Source organism: Ranitomeya imitator, chromosome 2 (genome assembly GCF_032444005.1).
Source record: "Ranitomeya imitator isolate aRanImi1 chromosome 2, aRanImi1.pri, whole genome shotgun sequence".
NCBI classification, from domain to species: Eukaryota; Metazoa; Chordata; class Amphibia; order Anura; family Dendrobatidae; genus Ranitomeya; species Ranitomeya imitator.
The window spans coordinates 815,666,903-815,691,744 of record NC_091283.1 but is presented as its reverse complement, the minus strand read 5'-3'; positions in this window follow the sequence as shown (position 1 = coordinate 815,691,744).

Below are 24,842 nucleotides of genomic sequence, written 5' to 3'. Positions count from 1 at the left end.
ATCACGAAAAATGGAGACGCTACGCATATCGGAAAATGGAGCAATTTTTTTTTTTTTTTAGCAAAGTTTGGAATTTTTTTCACCACTTAGATAAAAGAGAACGTAGACATGTTTGGTGTCTATAAGCTCGTAATGACCTGGAGAATCATAATGACAGGTCAGTTTTAGCATTTAGTGAACCTAGTAAAAAAGCCAAGCAAAATACAAGTGTGGGATTGCACTTTTTTTGCAATTTCACCGCACTTGGAATTTTTTTCCCGTTTTCTAGTACACGACATGGTAAAACCAATGATGTCGTTCAAAATTACAACTCGTTTTGCAAAAAGTAAGCTCTCTCATGGCCATATTGACAGAAAAATAAAAAAGTTATGGCTCTGGGAAGGAGGGGAGTGAAAAACGAACACGTAAAAACGGAAAACCCCAAGGTCATGAAGGGGTTAAATAATGAGTAACTACAGATGGTTGAATGGCGCCACAGCAACAAGTAACAGTAAGGCCTGTTTCACACCTCAGTGGCTCCGGTACGTGTGGTGACAGTTTCCTCACGTACCGGAGACACTGACTCACGTAGACACATCAAAATAAATGTGTCTCTGCACATGTCAGCGTGTTTTCACGGACCGTGTGTCCGTGTGCAAAACACGGAGACATGTCCGCGTTTCTCCAGCAGCACGATCCGCAAAGCTTCCCGTACATGTGCACACGGAAAACAGTGTGCACTCTCCTCCGTGTGCACATACCGCCGCAGGAGAAACAGCGCTACAGTTAAGCGCTGTCCCCTGCTTTTGGTGCTGAAGCCGGCATTCATTCCTCCTGCCCAGCAGTGTTCGCTGGAGAGGAATAAAAAATCAAGGTTTTTTTTGTTTTTGTTAAAAATAAAGTTTGGGGTCACCTCCCGCCTCCCAGCCCCCGTGCGCCTGCCCGCTTTCAGAGAAATACTCACGCAGCTCCCGCGATGCCTCCTCTCAGTGCCGGCAGCCTGTCCTGTGTGAGCGGTCATGTGGTATCGCTCATTACAGTGATAAATATGCGACTCCGCCTCCCAAAGGAGTGCAGTCAGATGTTTTCCACGCACCTAAATTTGATTGGGTGCGTGCCGTCCAAATTTGTGGGGCAAATCGCAGCATGCTGCATTTTTTTTTTCACTGATAGATTCTGTCGGATAGCACTCGTCCTATGTATTCACTCATGGGAGCGAGACCTTAGGCATACTACTTTTCAACTTTCCGGTCCTTCTCTCCTGAGATAAACCACTCTAGAGGTGTCTGGCACTGAGAACACATTCATGGTCCGTCAAGCATCGATGGTCCTAAGGGATAGATTTTAGCTAAACGTCAGTCTTAAGTTTTTGGACAACTGTAGTCTTTGGAATCACGATTCTGTAAAAGTTTAGATAGATTTTAGCTAAACGTCAGTCTTAAGTTTTCGGACAACTGTAGTCTTTGGAATCACGATTCTGTAAAAGTTTCACATCAGGTCTGAAGGATGCTCGTGTCAGATGTGATTGTGAAATGTTGGAGCCCTTCAATGATACCTATACGTCATGTGACTCATTCAAGCTGTTTAATCATTAATAAAAGCCTGTTGTCTGGATTAGTTTTAATTTTATAGCAGATCCACCTCCCGCAGACAGATAATAATGCTTTCCATAAGATTCTGTAAAAGACATCTGTACCGGGCAGCTGGAGAAGTTAAACAGATAATTACCTCAGCATGTATCTTGTTGTGTTTGGTTATTAAGGTGATAAATTAAACTTTCCGTGATGACATTGAACAGCGCAGATGACATACAATGGAAATTAATTGAATTTCAACTTTTAGAGAGCGCATTATGAGCGATAATCAGCTTATTGTCTCAAATGAGGATGTGCAAGATCCATCGTATCCACCTCTTAACTGATTTATCCAGAATGATAATTCATTAAATATATATTACTAAGAGTTGCTTTGAATCAAGAGACTAAACCCAACAGTTTAGGTGGAGATATCAGACTTGCCATTGATAGGTCTTCCAGATGACTAATGGGACTTGTCATTCTACAGCAACTACAACAACCTTCAAAAGTTTTGAAGAAAGATCAAATTTTTACAATCGATAATCTTGAATCAATTTTTTTATTGAAGAGGACTTTTCAGAGCTTCTCACCTGTCAACTTCTGTAAATACTTTTCTCATCTGAGTGTTATAGTATCGCTCTTGCAAAAAGGCTGTTACCGTAAGGGCAGGTGCAGACGACAGTATGTCTTGCATCTGTGAAAATCTGTGCAATTATGCCAAAAACGCTTTGATCAGACTCTGATCACATATTGATCAGTGTGTGATCTGATTTTCTCAGAGGTGGAGAGAAAAAAAAGTTTCTCTATAAAATGGTAGAGTTCGAAGGAACTTTAGAGTCATTGTGTCCAATCCCCTGCTCAATGCAGGAGTCACTAAACCATCCCAGACAGATGTCTGTCCAGCCTCTATTTGAAGACTTCTATTGAAGGAGAATTAACCCCTTTTTGTGGCCGCCCGTCAAAAAGTTTTTTTTCTAATATCTAATCTGTATCTTCTCCTTTTCAGTTTCATTCCGTTGCTTCTCGTGTTTCCATGAGCAAATGAGAATAATGATGATCCCTCTACACTGTGGCAGCCCTTCAGATATTTGTAGACCGCTACAAATCACTTAATCTTTTAAGAAAATCGCAATTTCATCTGCAAGATTGCACAGCCGATAGGTTTTGCAGTAGGAACAGCTGCGTCCTTGCAAGATAAAGTTGCTGTGGAAAAAGTTGAAAGACCATAGCGACACAGGACTGTGGTCCTACATGGTCTGACACTGTCAGCTCTGATTTGTCAGGCTCAATCTGTGTAGGGGCATTGACAAAATAGCAACTCTCCCATTCCTTCAATTGTTCAGTTCTTCAAAATTTCCTGGAGAATTTCCAAAGGAACAGTATAAGGGCTCGCTCATACCACTGTAATTTCCATTTGGGTGTGATCGGACAAAACATAGAAACATAGGATTTCACTCAGGCCATTGTTAGAGTATGGGGCCGTGCACACATCTGATTATTTTCCTTGGACTGAGCCAGTCTATGGAAAAAAATCACAGCATGTCAGAGTTTGATCATGCAAATCAATGAGTGCGTGGAAAACATCGGTCTGCACTCGGATGACCTCTAACGGCAGTGTGATTTCCGAACACTGACAGAATGAAAAAGATGGAGAAATTTTGTTCCGATTCTTCTTGTCTGGGGGAATCGATTCACGCTCTGGTCTCAGTCTGATTAGAGTGCCATTTTCATAATCCGCCTGGTTCTCATGGATGACCATCTGACCCTAGCCTTAGGCAAGCTAATTACGATCATTCCATTGCTGAGTAGCGATGCAGGATAAATCGGGTGGCTTTCTGTGTAGTATTAACGGAAAAGATTCATTATAATAATATTCACAAAGCGCCGTTTAGATACCAGCACAGATGGTAGTTTTCTCAGGCAATGCCGCTTCAGGAAAGCGCCAGTGGTCATTTTCTTGACGCAGCTTGGCCATTATGTTTGCGGCAGCTCAATGCTATTGCCTTTTACTTTATTCTGTTTCATAAATATAGTGAGTGGATGGCTTCTTAGTGGAAGCCACCTGAAGAATGAGTACGTCAATTTTTTTAACTACTTCAGTTTTTTCGAACCTTAAGCTATTAGCCCCATAACGACTGCCAATATGCCTTTTAACGGTGGCAGTTAAGGGGCCTTATTCCTCAGTGCTGCTTTTTAACGGTGGTGAAAAACAAGGGTATAGTGCCCCCAAGCATCAGAAAATCTCCGGGGTCTCAGCTACCAAGGGTTGCCTAGACCCCGGAGAACATGATTCGGGTTGGTTTTTACTGTCCCCAGTGTTGTGATCACCGTTATTCACCGAATATCAGTGATTGCAAAAAAAGTCCGATTTCCCATTCATTTCTCTCTCCTCTGATATGATCCAGCATTCCAGAAGAGAGAGAAATGGGGTCCTCCAAGCCCCTCGGTACCTCTGTCATCCCCAGACCCTCTGGCTCCATCCCCCAGCCCTCCATGTCTTCTTCCAGGAAGAAAATGACAGGGGCATGTGCAGTTTTCCTTCCACATTGCTTTAGTTCTCGTGAAGCACCTGAAGGGTTAATAAACTTCTTGAATGCGGTTTTGAGCACCTTGAGGGGTGTAGTTTTTACAAAGGTGTCACTTTTTGGTATTTTTACTCATATTGACTCCCAATCTCACTTCAAATATGAGGTGGTCCCTAAAAAAATGGCTTTGTAAATTTTATTGGAAAAAATGAGAAATCGCTGGTCAACTTTTAACCCTGATAACATCCTAACAAAAAAAAATATGTTTCCAAAACTGAGCGGATGTAAAGGTAACATGTGGGAAATGTTATTCATGAACTATTTTGTGTGACACGACTCTCTAATTTAAGGGCACAAAAATGAAAAATGAAAAGTTTGAAAATTGCCAAATTTTCTACATTTTTGCCAAATTTTCGTTTTTTTCATAAATAAACGCAATATCAAATAAAGGTTACCACCAACATGAAGTACAATATGTCACAAAAAAACTGTCTCAGAATCTCAGAATCAGTGGAATCCGTAGAAGCATTCCAGAGCTATAACCTCATAAATGGACAGAGGTCAGAATTGTAAAAAAAATTGGCTTGGTCATTAAGGTCAAAATTGGCTCGGTCACTAAGGGGTTAAAAGAAGTGGCATATGCACAGCAATGTCATTGACATTGCTTTGTGTTATGTTCATTTTATGGGAAGCTGTTGCTGCCCTTTTCCAAGCGGATGCCAATAAAAATCCACCTGAAAAAGATGGTATGTGCACATAACCTTAAGCTATATTTAAACAGATTTTTTTAAAGATTTTTTTCAGCGAATTTGCATCAAATTCTTTTGCAAAAAATCACTTCAAAAACTCTTGGAAAGCTCTCCTTTTTCATGTCTATGGAAAAAGCACTTTGCGATTAATATGAGGACCTTTATGTTTTTGTGTTTGTTTCTTATTCTGAAGTTTTTAAAAATTCTGGTGAAAAAAGTGCATCTCATTTCTTTGAAGCTGATTCTGATGGAATCATCTCGAAATTAGGCTCTAACAAATTAAAAGGCTGGAAAAATAACTTCAAGGAAAAAAAAATCCTTCCAAAATGCTTCAGGAAAGCAAAATCTCCTCCAAAGACTCCTAAAAAGGGGGCATTTCATAAACTGGTTTCCACTTGATAAAACTTGTCATTTTCAAATGCCTTAAAAAAACCTGTGTGAACATAACCTAAGGTCGATTTCACACATCCGTGTTTTGCAGTCTATAGTAAAGCTCTGCTATAGACGTTCTTCATGTCACGATGCCTCGTTTTCCCCAGCCATCAGTGACTTCCTGCATTGGTGACCATGATGTCTACACATGGTCACTAGTGATGAGCGAATATACTCGTTGCTCGGGTTTTCCCCAGCATGCTCGGGTGATCTCCGAGTATTTGTTAGTGTTCGGAGATTTAGTTTTCATCGAGGCAGCTGAATGATTTACAGCTCCAAGCCAGCCTGAGTACATGTGGGGGTTGCCTGGTTGCTCGGAAATCCCCACATGTGCTCAGCCTGGCTAGTAGCTGTAAATCATTCAGCTGCCGCGATGAAAACTAAATCTCCGAACACTAACAAATACTCGGAGGTCACCCGAGCGTGCTCGGGAAAATCTGAGCAACGAGTATATTCGATCATCACTAATGGTCACCAATCATGGTCATGAATATTTTCTATAAAACAACCTTTAGTTAGAGGATATGACGAGATCTCTAGAACAGAAAATGCATGGCAAGAGTTACATTTTAATTTTTTTTTGTCTGAATATAGATTCTGGAGAATTTTATTATAATATATTCTCAATATATATATTTGAGGTTTGTGTTTTACTTTGCTTAATACCGTGTCAATTCATGCATCATCTTTAGTTGTGAGATTATGAAATTCCAAAACGTTGGGAATAAAAAAATTGGTACATTGAATATTTTATTTTAAATGTCAAGGATTCACATTTTTGTCTGAATGCTATGTGCAGTTTTCCCAGAGAATGTCATCCCTACTGTGCAGAACGGCTGAAATGCTGTGGGAATAGAGCTGCTGCATTTGTCAGGAGAGAAAATAATGACTGCAGTGAACTACACAAAAGTTATGGAGGAAAAAGCTGCTGTCCTCGGCGAAAAAACGAAAACTGGGATCGAACTTAACTTTCAGGAGAAAAAAAACAGCCCAAACCGAAAACAGAAAATATCACACTTACATATGCTATCTCAATTTCATGTATGGCTGATATTATTCTGCATAATATATTCATGCACCAGTGCTGTAAAGGAAATCTTTCATCAGGATTTCAATCCCAGACTGTACTGTATATATGGATAAGTAGCTGTTTCAAAGATAAGTTCAGCACTACCTTTCTATGGCCAGTCCGTTCCTCTATTACTGAGAAATCAGTGTTTGAATTGATATGTAAATGAGATTGAAGAACTATTTGTAGATCTGAAGCCTCTGTCACTCCAGCTCTATTTCCCCCCAGCACTGCCTCCTTAACACTAGGACTACTGGTATAGTCATTTTGACTACTTACTTGCGGTAGTTCTAGTCGGGGTCACGAGTCCAGTAGTCCTAGTGTTAACTCACTTCCTCTATGCTGTGTGACTTTAGGCAATGGAGCTGTCAGTCAAACAGGAAAAGGCGGCACAAGGAGGGGAATTTCTCAGAAATGGAGGAACGGATTTGTCTTGTAAAGTTATTGCTAAACTTGTCATTGAAACAGCTACATGCACATATTGTTACACACCTGTCATTGGTCCTGGCTCTGCTCCCCTCACCCTTGTCCACTGATCTCTGTTGTGCTCCACACCAGGCTTTGCAAGTAGCCAAGACCTGTTTATTAGTATTAAAACTTCTAAGTGCTCTGGAGTTCTGTGTGCTTGCAGTCTCCAGGACCTCTGCAACCTGTCTGCGGTATTCGGGTTTTCTGCTACCTGTTTTTGGTCACTGGGTTTTCTGCTACCTGTCTGCAGTCTCCAAGACCTCTGCTACTTGTCTGCGGTCTCCAAGACCTCTGCTACCTGTCTGCAGTCTCCAGGTCCTCTGCAACCTGTCTGTGGTCTCCAGGACCTCTGCTACCTGTCTGCGGTCTCCAGGTCCTCCGCTAACTGTCTGTGGTCTCCAGGACCTCTGCTACCTGTCTGCAGTCTCCAGGACCTCTGCTACCTGTCTGTGGTTTCCAGGACCTCTGCTACTTGTCTGCGGTCTCCAGGACCTCTGCTATCTGTTTGCGGTCTCCAGGTCCTCTGTTACCTGTCTGTGGTCTCCAGGTCCTCTGCTACCTATCCGCGGTCTCCAGGACCTCTGCTATCTGTTTGCGGTCTCCAGGACCTCTGCTACCTGTCTGCGGTCTCCAGGACCTCTGCTACCTGTCTGTGGTCTCCAGGTCCTCTGCTACCTATCTGCGGTCTCCAGGACCTCTGCTACCTGTCTGTGGTCTCCAGTACCTCTGCTACCTGTCTGTGGTCTCCAGGACCTCTGCTATCTGTCTGTGGTCTCCAGGACCTCTGCTACTTGTCTGTGATCTCTAGAACTTGTGCTACCTGCTGCACTGATGCCCCAGGTCCATGTGGCCTCCTGAACCATGAGCTTTGAGGATACACCACTCTAAGTGAGTGTAACATATATTAATAGGTTGTGAAATCCTGGTGACATATTAAGAATAAATTACATGCCATAAATCTATTTTTTTCTTCATATTAAATTTACTAAAGCAATAAAAAAAGGAATTACAGTAACATCTTACTATATAATTCCTGTACCTTACAACAGTTGCAGACCTATTTTTTTGCTGTAGTCTTTAAAGTCACACATTAACTTGTCTCCTTTTGGAAAATTTTAGGGTCACATTGGGGTAATGATTTTATGCTTCTGCATACCGTTTGTTTTTTTTTACTGTGCTTTCCTTTACAGAGGGTCACTGCAGAAAAACCTATACCGTACTCTACAGGGGTTATTACAATGGATCCCTATGGTGGCCGGATGTCTAGACATTCATCCTGACTGTGATAATGGTGCAATTATGCCCACTGTCGGGAGCAGAAGCTCAGCAGGTATTCTTCTGACAGTGGACATAATTGCAGCATGTATATAGGCTCTAGTAGTTGTATTTATCCTACAGAATTTGCAGAGTCCTATTTGGCTCATATCCACGCTGCTCTTTTATTGCATCCCACACAGGGATCAGCTGCAGCCTAGAAATGGAAACTAAGGGAGAAATTGACAGCAAGTTTTGGGCTAATTCGTTTTTTAAAATATATTCAAAGCATTGAGAGCTTAGTTCAGACACAGAGGAGCAAATCCCGTTTAAATGTAAGTAAAATCATGTTATCTGCCTCCTTGCACTCATCTGAAGGTAGATAGTAGGAGCCTGCTGTGTAATTTCATTAGTTAATTACTTCCAACAGGTGGTGCTATAGAGTTCAAGTCCTCTTTTTCTCTGAGGAGGAAATTTGCATATTACATTTCCCAGAGGAGCATTGCATGGAGAATAAACCTCCTTACCTTGACAAGCCAGAGCTGGTATGTCACTCTCCATAAGGAGAAACGATACCCCTTAGACCTCAGTCCAGAGCCTCTCACCTAGCCAAATCAGTTCTCATGCTTCACACTGATGAGGGCCAACAGCCCGAAACACCGTGTCTGCGAATTGAGATACTGATTTGACTTTTATGGTAAGTTATATTGCACGACTCGTTGAAGAGTTGATTGTGACTTGTAGGATCGCTACTCCCAACAGGTGGCGCTATAGAGTTCAAGTCCTCTTTTTCTCTGAAGAGGCAATTTGCATATTAAATTTCCCAGAGGAGCATTGCACGGTGAATAAGCCTCCTTACCTTGACAAGCCAGAGCTGATATGTCACTCTCCACAAGGAGAAACCTTACCCCTTATACCTCAGTCCAGAGCCTCTCACCTAGCCAAATCAGTTCTCATGCTTCACACTGACGAGGGCCAAGAGCCCGAAACACCGTGTCTGCGAATTGAGATACTGATTTGGCTTTTATCCTAAGTCATATTGCACAACTCGTTAAAGGGTTGATTGTGACTTGTAGGATCACTAGCTCCAACAGGTGGCGCTACAGAGTTCAAGTCCTCTTTTTCTCTGAAGAGGCAATTTGCATATATTAAATCCTGAAATCTTGTGGCATTCATTCTGGTCTTCAGAGACAGACATGCAATTGGTGCAAATGTATTAGTAATCAAGGGGAAGTTAGCGGCCAATTGCAGATGCGACCTCCTCTTCACTATATATCTGTCTGAAGGAGGAGACAGTAACGCTAGCGGTGATTGTGCATTGGGCTCACGTGTCATAACAATCACATGAGAGCTCCGAGAATGCCTGTGCCGACACCACTGAAATGGCGCCAACATGGGAATTGAGTATATATGTTTTTATTTTAGCAGAGCCAAACATAAGGAATGAGAAGGGGTTGTCCTAGTGGTTGACAACCTTTTTAAACCTTGCAAAAGATTGCTTCAAAGGGGTCTGAATACTTTCCGTACCGACTGTATATTCTTGGCTCATATACTGTATATTTGCACATACGGTTTGTTACGGCTACAAACACTATGGTTTCTATTGAGTTTGTACTCTGCTCTGCCTCTGAGCTCAGGCAAGAGCTGTCCACTGTTAGGTGTCGAGTTCCTGCCTCTGCACAGAGGGAAACTCGAACCATCTCCGCTGCGGTCTCCCATTCTTCTCCAGCCGCAATGGAGCCTACTCAGCGGAGACGTCAGTCCCAGCGTTTAGCTCAGGCTGATACTGGATGACTGGTTACTACTGCCCTTCCAGGCTCTGTCCTTTTAGCCAGCAATGTTCAGCAGCAAGCAGGTCTTTCTGGGACTAAGTCCTGCTTTTCCCTTACTGAGCATGCCCACGGGATGACCTCCCATTGGAGGTCGGGCGTCACATGCTCAGGTCCTGTTCCAGCTCCGATTGGTCCATCTGGAAGGTCTTGTAGCACTGCCGCTATTAAAGGTTCGCATGGCCGCTCGGCTATCCGCTAGTGTACACTTGTAAACATGTGTGTGTTGATGTATGAAAGTCGCTCATTAATTATCCCCTCCCTTGTGTATGACTGCTTGCGTAAGGTGGATGATTGCTATCTAGCGCCCGACTTAGCTATCAGCACGTGACACACAAAACAGCGTCAAATTGCTGTGACCACCAGTGCAGCGCCGTGCACTTTCACAGCGCTTTCCTTACCCAAGCCTGGGTGGATAGTGGCGTCCGCCAGAGCGGCACCGCACGCACTCCCATGCATCTAAATTATTATTTTGGTTATGCTGAAACCCCAATTGCGGTGTCGAGCGCAAGAGGTCTAGTTGTACTCTAATCCCAAGTCTAGGGGTAGACTTCTGTCACTCCTTGTTTGCGCTCCTTGTGCGGTACCGCGGCCCTGTGACGCAACAGGGTTCGCTTTCTTCATACTGGGCAAAGTTAACCCATGTGTGAATCCATATTGTACCGCCATAGAGTCCGTCATTACTTAGCAGCAGGTTCCATCTCTGCACGGTGGACCCCGGGCTGCGAACGCACCTTACTCTATCTTTCTAATTATTTGGTGCATTCCACTAGAAAAAGCAGCAAAATAAGGCAGAGATGCTTACCTGCCTAGACCTCAAACAAATGCACTATCAGGATGCAGTGGACCCATGTGGTTAAGATAGAAAAAACACAGGTGCAGCATAACCGATGAGGCAGCCACTCTCGACCTGCCAAACTAATGGAGGGGGTGGCTGCTTGGCACATTGCTGCACATAAAAGACTTGTATGCGGCACTGTTCACACAATGGAGATGCACAGCATCCAGTCAAGCCTAGTAGTGACACCCTTCTATTAGATCAGGAGGGCCTGCCCAGCACTAAACAAATGCACCCCATGTGAACAGACACCACAGTTTACAAGACAAAAATGGGCCCAACTGCACCCCGGAAAAAAATGCAAAAAACACATAAAAAAGTTTATGTGAGGTATTAGTTGATATTTTGGCCAAAATACGGAAGCTCATGACCCGCGACAAGGGTCTCCACGCTCATACAAGTCTTTTATGTGCAGCAATGTGCCAAGCAGCCACCCCCTCCATTAGTTTGGCAGGTCGAGAGTGGCTGCCTCATCGGTTATGCTGCACCTGTGTTTTTTCTATCTTAACCACATGGGTCCACTGCATCCTGATAGTGCATTTGTTTGAGGCCTAGGCAGGTAAGCATCTCTGCCTTATTTTGCTGTTTTTTCCAATGTTTGGAGGATCTCTGAATCCTCTTTTTGTGCTCTTGCATTCCACTAGCCCTAACATCCGCTGGTCTCACCTGAACTATGCACCTCACATGGTTGTTGTTTTGATCGGTTGAGGAGGGAGGGGTCTCAGAACTCAAACTCCCCCCAATCTACTCAGACATAAAAAAAATTATAAAGCTTTATGCACTGTTGGAGCAGTTCTAACTCTAATTTAAAAGTCTCTGGGATTCATCTTATGGTTGGTGAGGACCAAGAATCATAGAATGTTTGAGTTGGAAGGGATCTCCAGGTTCATCGTTTCCAACCCCCTGCTCAATGCAGGATTCACTAAACCATCTCAGACAGATGTCTGTCCAGCCTCTGTTTGAAGGTTTCCATTGAAAGAGAATTCACCACCACTCGTAGCAGCCTGTTCCACTCATTGATCAACCTTACCGCCAAAAAGTTTTTTTCTAATTTGTATCTTCTCCCTTTCAGTATTATTCCATTGTTTCATGTATTTTCATGTGAAAATGAGAATAATGATGATCCCTCTACGCTGACATCCCATCAGATATTTGTAGACCTCTATTATGTCTCCTCTTAGCCTTCTTTTTTGCAAGTTAAACATTCCCAGATCTTTTAACCGTTCCTCGTAGCAGTCCGCTCACCATCCTGGTAGCTCTTTTCTGAACTTGCTCCAGTTTTTCAATGTATTTTATAAAATGTGGTGCCCAGAACTGGACTCAGTATTCCAGATGAGGTCTGACCAAGGAGGAGTACACGGGGATAATTACTTCACGTGATCTCGACTCTATGCTTCTCTTAATACATCCTTGACCTGTGTTTGACTTTTTTTTACTGCTGCATCCCACTGTTTACTCATTTGCAGTCTGTGATCTATTAGTATACCCAAGTCTTTTTCACATGTCCTGTTGCTTAGTTCTATTCCTCCCATTCTGCAGATGTATTTTTCATTTTTCTTGGCCAGATGTAGAATCTTGCATTTCTCCCAGTTAAATATGTTTGATTTCCAAGACACTCCACTCAAGGTTTGAAGATCATGTTTATTCATACCGTTCATTAATATAGGCATAATGTGCATAAATTTAGGCATTTCTTGCATACTATCAAACAGCAGAATACATAACTGCATAATAAGTAAAGATATTCAATGAATTTACCCAGTTTATTCACACCCCTCTCCAGTTCTTTATTTCAGTGATTTGTCGTGAGAATTTCCCCACCCTATGAGATTATGGCAGGCTTGAAGACATTTGCCGCTTCGTTACTTTAACAGTACTCATTAATGAGGACCTTATACTAGTTTTAGTTTGTTAAACTGTCCACTTATTGGAAAAGGACCAACAGATCTGAATAAGAAGTAGACAAAGAGTCATCCTAAATGGTACATTCCCTAAATGATAGCAAGGATCTGTGCTAGGACTGATTCTTTATAATCTCTTTATTAATGACCTTGTGAATGGGATTGAGAGAAAAGTGTCAGTCATAACTGATGACACTAAACTATGTGGAATATTAAAAACTGACCTTGATATTACAATATTACAACACAATCTGAATAAGATGTCTGAATGGGCAAGCACTTGGCAAATTAACTTTAATGTTGATAAATGTAGAGTAATGCACCTAGGACAGAGTAATCCTATTGCTTCATATACATTAAATGAGAGTATACTCGGGACTACAGAACAGGAACTTGGCTATTCTGGTTACAAGTAAGCTGAGCTGCAGTACTCAATGTCAAGCAGCAGCCGCAAAGACAAACAGGATTTTAGGGTATATAAAAAGAAAGATGAAATCCTGTGATCCCAATGTATTGTTAAGCCTCTATAAATCACTTGTAAGGTCACATTTAGCATATGGAATCCGATTTTGGGCTCCACATTTTTAAAAGGATATTCAGTTAGTCAGTTTAAAGGCATCAACTAAATTATTAAAAGATGGAAGGCCTTTCATATGATGAGAGATTGGAACATTTGGGCTTTAGAGATGAGTGAACCTGTCCACTGCAGAACTCCAAACACAGACATCTCCTGGAAGTCCATTTTACAGTTCAGGTAGAAGAGAGGGAGAATAAAGTTCAGGTCCCCATTGATTTCATTGGGGTTCAGGTTCAAGTTCGAGTACATTTCAGGTACCCAAATCAAACTTCGAACTAGAGTTTGGTTGGGTACCAGAACTTGAACTTCCATGAGTCCGCTCATCCCTATTGGGCTTGTTTAACTTAGAAAAAAGACATCTCAGAGGAGATCTCGTTTATTTGGATAAATACATGTGTGGTCAATACAAAGGATTGCATGCAGATTATTTATTACTTCCAAAGACCTTAAAAGGACTGGGGGGCACTCATTACGGGTGAAAGAAAGGCAATTCTGGCAGCTAAATAAGAAAGGGTTCTTGACAATTAGAGTTGTAGTCAGACACTATAACAGCTTTTTAAAAAGGGATGATTTCCTCAGTATGCATAACATTGTGAGATATGGATAATAGTGACAAAAATGTATAATTTGATGGAGGAAGGTTGAATTTGATGGACATGAGTATTTTTTCATCCTAGGTAGATATGTAATTTTTTAATTTCTCATTTCAGTGATATTAGTTTGAAAAGTTTAGATTCTAATTTAGTAAAGGCCAATGGGGGCTTAGCAGAGATTCATATTTGGGGGCGTGTACTTTATCCTTTGAATGGAGTTGACCAATCATAAGAAGGTGGCATCATTTAGGGCAAAAAAGGACCCATCCACAGAGAAGGTCAGAACAGGCTTTCTCCTGTGAGATCTAATGGCACAATCCTGTTCTCCTTTCTATGCTCTGCTTTTACTATGTATATACAGTAAAGCACAGCTATGTGTCTTTACAAACACTTCTTGCAGCTTTCATCTCACGGTAGTCAGTATAGGGGCAATGGGAGTAGATGAGGACAGTTTAACTGCAGAAAGTTCCCCTTTAAGGCTTATATCATTTTAAAAATCAGAATAAAAATATTGAGGATGCATTAAAATAAGGATTTAAAATTATTGGTAAGATAATCAGAGAAAACCCCTTTAGATAGCAGCTAGCAATTAGCGAGTTCTGTACATACGTAGAAGCATGTATGACTCACTTAAATTTTGCTATATTGGCAACTTGAGTGTGATTTCAAATAACCTTGTAACGTAAGAGAAAATTAATTATAAATGTTTAGCCTTGGAGGGAGTTAGGAACATGTGGCAATTGCAAGAAGAAAATTAGACCTTCATAACTCTTCTTCAACCAGCATTACTACATTCATTATTAATTTCTCTGTGTCCTAAATAAAAGATAAGGTTTTACTTATTTTACCTACTCCGATGCATCAGTGTTCAATGAAAAAAATAATCTGAAAAGTTGGAATAGCACTTTTCTAATTTTTGAAAGATTAAATGTATAACTAATGCCATTTAGAGAAACATCTTTGGTCAGAACCTGGACAGCTATAACTGAAAGACTCTGGGTTCATTGTAAAATCTTACCAGTGACCCTGCATGTATAGTCTGTAAATTATAGCCCAGTAAGCCAATGTGGCAGAGAAGTTATTGTGCCTGTCACGATGTGCTGGTCTAAAGTAAGGGAGCTGGGGGGCCTGCAACAGTCCCTGGAGCTGTGACCTTTACTATCCCTGTCCCAAGGGTACTCTTGAAGGCAGAGAGGCCTGGGTCTCTGAACTTAATGTGCTCCTGAATGCACAATAAAACTATTCCCTCCCCACCCATGGTGGTAAGGGACCAACATGAAATGGATAGCACAAACCGGATAAGGGCAACAGACTGGGATGAAATGAAACTGTAATCCTGCAAAAACACCCATGAAGCAACCGTGGAAAACAAATGAACAGTAGGAGTAACCAACCAAATAGGAGAGGAAAAGGAAATACACACAAAACAATGAGAAGACATTAACAGACTGTCACTAAAAAGGACTACTCCTTTACCATCAAACTGGGTAGTGGTAAGCTATCACCAGCAGGGGTCGGAGGTAACAGTGAGGTTTAAATAGAAGCCCCTGCAGAATGATAGTATAGGACAAATAGAAAATGGATAACACCTCCTGTAAGAAAAGAATGAACGAAAAGGTAAAGGATAATCAGCAGCCGGACAACAACTGGATCTCCAGTGGCACAGCGGATAGAAACGCCAACAGACAAACCCAAGACTGATGACCCGACATGACATTCTGGGGCATGACAGTGCCCTCTTCATTAGTTACATCTCTAATTCCAGTATTTGAAAATGTTTTATATTTTCAATTTTTTTAGAACTGGGTATAAATATAACATATACAGTATTTATAATTTCCATCTGTGCAAGGCCATTAACTAATTGAAAATGATAAAACTATGTTAATTCCCAAATCAATTTTTCATTATTATGTAATTTTTCATTTTTTTTATCCTTGCCTTCCTTGAGGCATTTATTGTTTTTCATCAATTTAGTCATATGTATTTAAGACTATTTGAGATAGAATTAAAATTAAATAAATAAAACAGGAAAGCCACTGATGGAATTAAAAATAAATAAATAAAACAGAAAAGCCACTTTTTTCATTATAATTTTTTTTTGGGGGGGGTTAATTTTTCTGTTGTATCAGATCGATTATTCACATGTATACATTTTTTTAAAACTATTATTACTTTTATGCTACAAAAATGTATATATTTTTGTATATTTTATTTAAATCATAAAGAACTTAAGGAATAAATGTAAGTTTTAGTGTTTTTATTTGACTTTTATTTTTAAAAGCATTTTTTTTAATTTTTTTTTAATCCTACTAGAAGACGTAAATATCCAGTCACGTGGTTAAAAATAGAGAAGAACCAGTAAAGCACACATACTGTATTAATAGTCCCAAACTCATTTGTTAAAATACAGAAAAGATAACGTGGCCAGCTCCTTTGAGTGTGTTATAGTTGTGCAATTCTTACTTTATTTTTTATAATTCAATAAGTTTACAAATTTTATAGCTTCCATCTCTGCTCATTCTTCATTTTTCAGGCAGAACGAAATATTCAAGAATATTTCAACTTTGAAAAGTTTTACAAAAAGTTCTTTTTCTCTGACATTCAGAATAATATTCGAAGGTTATATCTGTTTATGTCCTTTTATTGGAGTAAAGTTTGTGTTTTCAAAATAGTGTGCCTGGTCTTATCACCATTGAAATCACCTTCTAGTCATTAGCTTACATAGTTGGATATAATATCTGCATACAGTGTCTGGCACAGGAGATACAGTATCTGCTACCTTCTTATCATCCCGGTATGAAAATTTCAAAAGATAAGATGCGTTTAATATGAGAGATAAATCTTACTTATATTATTGACAAATGTAAACTTTAACCTTGAGCTGCCGCCGATAAATTCTTTCCCAACTTTAGAGATACTGGGATAGGAAATTGAGAAGATGTTGGTGTCTCTATGATCTGAAATTCCAGGGAACTAATAGCGTTTAATTTAACAGAATGATGTTGCCTTCAAAAGTGAAATTTATGATGTAGACTATCTTAATAAACAAGGTGCTGGATTCATAGGGTGCTGCAAGCTATTCTGTCTCAGCAAGGCTATTTATATTCAAGACTAAGATAGTAAAATTGAGACTTGTCCACTTTTGGGACATTTATCGGACATAGACAGGAGTCCCAGTTCCCAGCAATTTTTGAAACTCCCATAAAAATTAATTGAGAAAGTTTCATAATGGGTGGCCAACTCTCCATTTCTGACAGTGAGCAACGTCCTCAGATGTCTTCATTTATGGAATATTCTATTGATATTACATAAATGTTCCAGATAAGACCAGCCCTTTAACTCTATTAACATATCTGGATTAGAAAGGGTTTTCTCAGAAAAGACATCTAATGTCTCACTAATGTGATCCCTACTAGATTAAGGTGGCAGCTGCTTTAGGAAAGAGTCTAGGAAAGCTGGTTTACCCATTATAGTTAACGATTGGCTATGTTCCTTCTTGGAAAAAGACAAGCAGAATTCATAGAATCATAGAATGGTAGAGTTGGAAGTGACCTCAAAGATCATCGTGTCCAACCCCCTGCTCAGACAGATGTCTGTCCAGCCGCTGTTTGAAGACATTCATTTAAGGAGAACTCCCCACCTCTCATGGCAGCCTGTTCCACACATTGATCACCATCACTGTCAAAAAGTGTTTTTCTAATATCTAATCTGTAATTTTTTCTAACATCTAATCTCTGTCTTCTTCTTTTCAGTTTCATTCCATTGCTTCTCGTGTTTCCATGAGCAAATGAGAATAATGATGATCCCTCTACACTGTGACATTACTTCAGATATTTGTAGACAGTTATTAAGTCTCCTGTTAGCCTTCTTTTTTGCAAACTAAACATTCCCAGATCCTTTAACCGTTCCTCGTAGGACATACTTTGCAGTCCGCTCACCATCCTGGTAGCTCTTCTCTGAACTTGCTCCAGGTTTTCAATGTCTTTTTAAAATACAATAAAAATTGAGAGAAGAGAATGTAATCAGGTGCTTTCCTACTATTGCTTCCACTAGGGTCACAGTCGTTGGACCACTGTTCAGCTCTACAGACATCAGTAGCATATCCAAACAACCTCTTGGAATCCATATGTCCAAGTGACCTGGTACTTAACAACCTTGGATGTATGGATACGTCCTGGCGATTTTGCGCTCACAGAAGCTGTGCGGGCATAATGGCCACCGGGTGTCAGCTGATTCTGATAGCTAACATCTGGATCACAATAACAGGAGCAGTGTCCTTACTGCTCCCGGCACTTTAACCCCCTAAATGCTGTAATTGCAGCATTTAGCAAGCAGACAGAGGAAAGTAAGCCAATTATTGTCATTGTCATGGTGACCTGATGTCATCATGACGACATATGGATCACCAGACACTAGCAAGTTAGTTAGATCATAGGCAGTGCATGATCCAACTAACTTGTGTCAGCAGCACTGACAGGTTATAAAGTACAGTGGTGGAAGATTCCCTTTAATGAGGCAGATGGAGGCACTTTGGACTCCATCTGACTTATAATCCGGCAGTGTTTGACTTTTTATTAGGAGTGCATAAAAGTGCCGTGGGCCACAGTTTTTTTTGCACCTCTGAAAAAAATAACACCTCTGAATGGAGGCTAGACGGAGTCCAGAGTAACTCTGCTGCCTCATTATATTGAGTGCCTCCCTCTGGGGTTTCATCTGAAGTCTCTCGGAGATTTAAAGGAATCCCCGATGTTTCCAGCGTAGAGTGCCAGATTAAAGTGATCCAAAATGTTATGTAAAATGTTCCTGATAAAGATTCAACTCAATCCACAAAAAAAGCAAGTTCCCACTCAGATCCGTCATCAGCTAACGGAAATATCCAGGGCTTCCACGTTAATGGTTGCACAAAGGCTCTGGAAAAGTAAAATGGCTTCTCACCCCCAAAAGAAATTCTGTAAATTATGTGCTCCCAAATCCAAATGCCCCCTCCCTTCTGAGCCTCAGTTTAGGCACCACAGTTAGTGGTTGGCATTTCTGTAGCAATGAGAGCTCGCCTAGTTTACAAGTGCATGAGCTGGGCACAATGTACTGGTTACTACAACAGTAGTTTGCAATTTTCTGTCACGAGTGTGCGGCACGTTGCTGGAATCTGTGGTGTGGGGTTCACAGTGCTTGGTTTTAGTCTGCTCAGATTCCATCTGGCTTTGGTCTCAGCTGCTGTTTATTGGGGCACTCCCCCTTTACTATATAAATTCACTTCTGGCTTCCTCCCATGTCAGCAATAGGTTTTACCATCCTGACCTGTGCTTACCGGAGTAGCTGTGGTGTTCCTGTAGAAGTCAAAGTGTCCTGGAGAAGTTGATTGTGTTCCTTTTTATTTCTGTGGATATCCTTTGTTGTGCATTTCCCCTGTCTATCCCTTTCCCTGCGTTGTCTTATTGTAGGAGTAAGACTAGTGTCTTGCTGCCCAGTTCAATATCTAGGGCTAAGGACCAGGATCAGTCAGAGATAAGGACCCATCAAGGGAGATAGGGAAAGCAGGTGTCGGCATAAGGTGACTGAGGGGTCACCATCTTCCCCCTTTTCCTACCATCAGGGCTTCCTTTTATCAGCCCCCTCACCCCCTCCCTTTGTGTCGAATGCCGGGCATCTCCCTGCCCTGGCGTGGCAGTTTGACTCAGCACCATCCACTGCTCATAACGACACCTGTAGATAAATTCCGAAAGTGGTATAATTTCTAAAATGTGGTTACTTGAGGAGGGATTCTACTGCTCTAGCACTTATGTGCTCTGTATTTGGAGTCTGCAAACTGTTCTACAAAATTCAGCACTCCAAGATGCTTTCTGTATAACAGTACTGCTTAGGCGTATGGCGAGACTTGGGAGGAGCGGAGCGCTATTTGCCAATAGTGCTCCATCCCTCTCGAGTCTCACAGTATGGCTAAGAAGTACTGTACAGCCACATATGTGGTATTTCTACATTCAGCAAAAATTGTGAGAAAAATTTTGGTGCCACTTATACCCATTTCCCAAAATGTAAAATCTGGGGCTAAAACAAAATTTTGGTGGTAAAAATGTAATTATTTTTTTTCTTCATTGAAAATGGTATCAAATTTTGTGACACACTTGTGATGTCAATATGATCACTGCACTCCTAGATGAATTCATTGACAGGTGTAGTTTGTAAAATGGGGTCTCTTATGGGAGGATCTGCTGTTCTGGCACCTCAGGAGCTGTGCCAATGTGACATGGCATCCTCAAACCAGTCCAACAAAATGTGAACTCTAATATTTCGCTTCTTCCCTTCTGAGCTTTGCACTGTGCCTCAAAAGCAGTTTTCAACCACATATGGGGTATCAGTGTACTCAGTAGAATTTGCACAACAAGTTTTGGGGTCCATTTTCTCATTCTATCTTTGTGAAAATAAAAAATTGGGACTAAGGCCAGTTTCACATTTGCGGATGAGGGCTTTGCAGAGGACTGCGCAGTTCTTCTGTTAAGCCCTGCCCACTGCCGCACCTCTTCCTTCAGCTCCACCTATGTCGGCATGCATCCTGCATACCCTATCTTTAACATTGAGTATGCAGGCCATGCGGATGTATGCAGATGCCTCCGCATGCGTCGTTTTCATGCTGCGCCGACTGCGACAAAATGCAACATGTTGCATTCGACGCAGGTCAGCGCAGCGTGAAAATGATGCATGCGGAAGCATCCACATACATTGGCATGGTCTGCGTACCCAATGTTAAACAAAGGGTACGCAGGGCGCATGCCGACGTAGGCATAGCTGAAGGAAGAGGTGCGGCATTGGGCGTGGCTTAATGGAGGAACTGCGCAGTCCTCCGCAAAGCCTTCATCCGCAAATGTGAACTAGCCTAAAATAACATTTTTGTGGGAAAAATGTGATTTCTTTTATTTTCACTGCTCTATGTTATAAACTTCTGTGAAACAGCTGTTGGTTCAAGGTGCTGCTCACCACACATCTAGATACATTCCTTGAGGCGTCTAGCTTCCAAAATGGTGTCACTTGTGGGGGGTTTCCACTGGTTAGGCTTACCAGGAGCTCTCCAAAAGTGACATGACACCAGCAGACCATTCCATCAAAGTCTGTGTTCCAAACTGTCACTCCTTCTTTTCTGAGCCCTTGCTGTGTCCTCCGAAGTACATGCCTGCGCAAGGCAAGATTGCCTTGCGCAGGCGTATTCTTCGGAGGACACAACATGAACTTCAACCCAATATTGCGGCCAGCATGCAGCCAGCGGGTAAGGAAAGGGTGAATCAAACACCCGAAAACCCCGTCCATATGACCGCAAACCTGTCCCGCCAAAATCAGGTGACAGGTTCCCTTTAAAACATTTGAGTCTAAAGTTACATTTTTGTGACAAAAGGGTTAAATGTTAATTTTTTCCTTCCACATTCCAAAAATTCTTGTGAAGCACCTGAAAGGTTAATAATCTTTTATAATGTGATTTTGATCACATTGAGGGGTGTAGATTTTAGGATAGTGTCATTTTTGGGTATTTTTTGTCATACAAGCCCCTCAAAGTCATGGCAAATGTAACATGGTCCATAAACAAATGGTTTTGTAAATTTTGTTGGAAAAATTAGAAATTGCTGGTCAACTTTTAACCCTTATAACTTCCTAACAAAAAAATTATGTTTCGAAAATTGTACTGATATAAAGTTTACATGTGGGAAATGTTAATTATTAACTATTTTCTGTGTGTGACTCTCTAATTTAAGGACATAAAAGTTAAAATTTTTAAATTGCAAAATTTTTTCTGTTTTTTTTCTCACAAATAAACACAAGTCATGTCTAAGAAATGTTACCACTATCATAAAGTACAGTATGTCAGGAAGAAACAATCTTGGAATCAGTGGAATCCATTGAAGCGTTCCACAGCTATTACCTCACAAAGTGACAGTGGTCCAACTTGAAAAATTTGGCCTGGTTATGAAGATGCAAACAGCCTTGGAGGTACAGGGTTTAAAATGGAGTTAAGTCAAAAATTGGTTGCTGGCTGGGGTGAATTAAGGGAAGAAGTGTCAAAAAGTTGAGTCAGAGATAGGAAATCAGGGAAAGTAACAAATCAGATTCCAAAGGCTTGGATTCCAGATTAGTGCATCCAGATGAGATGTAAAGATAAGAATGTGATCAGTCAGCCCAGGGCATATTTCATCCAAACAGTTAATCAGCAGAATAAAAGCCCCAATGATTTTCACAATTTTGGCAGAGGTAGTCAATACAAATTGCTGATATAGCATATTTAGGGTTATGAGAGCTTCATAAACTCTCATATCTCATGAATACGCAACAAGTTGCAAAGTGAAACTATGAAAAAAGCTGAAAAATTTGCTAATTCTACATTTTCTTTTTGCATAGAATTGTGTCTAATATAGGACAACGATTTCTAAATACTTTATTGAAGTATTTTGAGTTTCTGATGGAAGGTCAACTTTCCAATTTACGTCCAACTGTTATGCACCTGTCCCGGGTATACTGGGCTCTGCTTTCTCCACCTCGGTCCATTGGCCTTCATTGCACTTTTCACCAGGTCTTGAAGGTTCCCCGGTATGGCTCAGAGAAATCATCTCCCTAAACCTATATAAGTTCAACGAACACAAACACCTACGTCTTAGGATTTAGTCTCCAGAGTCCTAAGTTTGGTTTACTCCACATTTGAATTTATTGTGGTTTTACTTCCATTCATCTCTGCTTGATTCCAATTCTTCTGTCCTACTGCTTCTGTGATTGCTATCTGTCCACGTCCTCATAGTTCCGCTATGTAAACTGCACCAACACCCGGAGTATGTGTGAATACCAGGACCAGAGGCTTAGAGGATCCACCTCACCAGGTGAGTCTAACACCAACCCATGCAAGTTTTCTAGGGACAGACCATTTTATAAGCACAGTGTAATACTTTACTTTTCGCTATCCTGCTACTATATAGAATCCAGCTGATCTCTTGGGTTTCTATTCTGAAATTACTTTGTTGTTAATGGACATAACAATATTGACCGAGTCATTTCATTTTTCTATTCTAGCTTTTAGGTTTCCAAATGTGGTCTAAACAAGGCATAATAACAGGACCTAAATTAATCTTGTAAATTATGTAAAGCGAACAGGCTCAGTTACTGTTAAATGAGTAGAATCAGGTTGTCTGCTTGTTGCAGATGCTATTGATTTTTCCCTTAATGATCTCTTAAGGTTAACTAAAAATAGGACGATATATTTGTCACTTGTTAAAACTCTGCATTCGCAAAGCAAATTAAAACTGCCAAGGCAGCAAATTAAAGTAAAAAAAATAATTTCTGTGGTTTATCTCCTCCCTATGCATTGTTTATAAAGAGAAGTGCTGCTAAACTCAAGCAACGTGGACTTACTATCCAAAACCTGCCCATAAATATTTTAAGAAATTCCATTGTATCTGGCAGATTTCACCTTCCTCTCCTCCTAGACAGTTTGATTAAATGTGAGTGTTATTAGTAAATGATAAGATGTAGTGTACTGGAACTGTCACACATAAACTATAGAAAAGAACGACAATCTTGCTGTCCTCAACTGCCCTAACAATATTTTGTGCACCTACCAATCTAATATATCTGGAAACTGTCCAGATATACTCATGGAATATTGTGGTATCTTTTAGGGTCCCAGTACTCAAGATTCTGTGAGTTTTCTGCCTTTCTATAGTTAGGCATGCCTCGCAGAACACTACACAGAATATGGCATACAGATACTAAAATGACAGAATTTAGCACTACAGATGACCACTTTTTTTTTACATTTGAGTTTATCCAGTCTAAAATATTGTTTTTTTTAATTTTTGGTAAACAAATTTGCTGAGAATCGCAGATATTCCAATCGACCTCAAAAGAGGTAACACTCCAAGGTCTCCTAGGACTGTATCTTACCTCTTTCAATCACTTTAATGAAAACAAAAACCTTATGGATATGTGTCCATAATCCGGAATTGCTGCAGGTTTAAGGCTGCGTATTTATGAAGCGTCAAACGCACAGTGGCCAGCTGTTACAGCATAGTTGATGGGAAGTTAATAAATCTTATGCCCACTGTGTGTCCACAGACACCCGTGGATCACCCGCGTGAAGACTGACATGCGGCACGTCTTCCCAGACAGCAACATGTCAATTTCTCTTGCAGAGACTCTAGTCTCTGCAAGAGAAATTACATCAATGGAGTGTATTGAACACTGAGAATCTGCACGGTTCAGTGAACACATACGGATTTTCAATAGACGACAGCACGTTGGATGCAGCTAATATGAGCTGAATCCAAAGCGCTGCTAGTTCCAGATCATGGGCACCCGGCCTAGTATTGTCAATGTGACCTCCTCACAGAAACTGATCATAAGCTGAGAGTAACTAGCAGCCTATTTATTAACACAATGCACTGACTTTTCACATTTTTTAAATAAAAAAACATCCAAAATCATCTTAGACTCCAGTACAAAAGCCTAACCATGACATACAAAGCCATCCACAACCTGTCTCCTCCATACATCTGTGACCTCGTCTCCCGGTACTCTCCTGCACACAACCTCCGATCCTCACAAGATCTCCTTCTCTACTCCCCTCTTATCTCCTCTTCCCACAATCGCATACAAGATTTCTCTCGCACATCACCCCTACTTTGGAACTCTCTACCACAACATATCAGACGCTCATCTACCATCGAAACCTTCAAAAAGAACCTGAAGACCCACCTCTTCCGGCAAGCCTACAACCACCAATCGACCAAACCACTGCACGACCAGCTGTATCCTCACCTACTGTATCCTCACCCATCCCTTGTAGATTGTGAGCCCTCGCAGGCAGGGTCCTCTTTCCTCCTGTACCAGTTGTGACTTGTATTGTTCAAGATTATTGTACCTGTTTTTATTATGTACACCCCTCCTCACATGTAAACCGCCATGGAATAAATGGCGCTATAACAATAAATAATAATAATAATCTTAGTCATTTGTGATCAGGCAGGCTGTTTTATGTAGAATGTCGACCCAAACTGACAGTGTCACCATTAGAGGTAACG